Raw genomic sequence first — 412 nt, 5'->3', positions numbered from 1 at the left:
TCCGCTTACGCTTCAGGCTGGGGGCCGAGGCGTTCACCTTGTAGCCGAAACTCTCGGCCGTCAGGTACCGGCTCTCGCAGTTGATCAACCCAAACTGGATCTTCAGGACCTGGTGGATCCCATTCGTTGGCATTTTCCACCCGGCGCCCGGGGGGGGCGGCTGGGGGGGCTTCCCCGGCCCCTACCGAGCCCCGGGCGTCGTGGTGGGGGGGGAACGTCTGCCCCGACCCGGTGCCGCCGCCGCACTGGTCCCGGTGGGACGGTTGTGGCACGGCGAGGCGGTGGTGGTTTGGGGAGGGTGGGCACACCGGGATGGCCCCACAGCCCGTTTAATTAGCCCCAGGTAGGATTAACGAGTCCGGAGAGATTGCGGCGGGCACTGGGGTGGCCGTAACCCGCAGCGGGGCGTTCG

The sequence above is a fragment of the Calidris pugnax genome, unplaced genomic scaffold (assembly GCF_001431845.1).
Source record: "Calidris pugnax isolate Ruff unplaced genomic scaffold, ASM143184v1 scaffold2257, whole genome shotgun sequence".
NCBI classification, from domain to species: Eukaryota; Metazoa; Chordata; class Aves; order Charadriiformes; family Scolopacidae; genus Calidris; species Calidris pugnax.
This window is presented reverse-complemented; position numbering follows the sequence as displayed.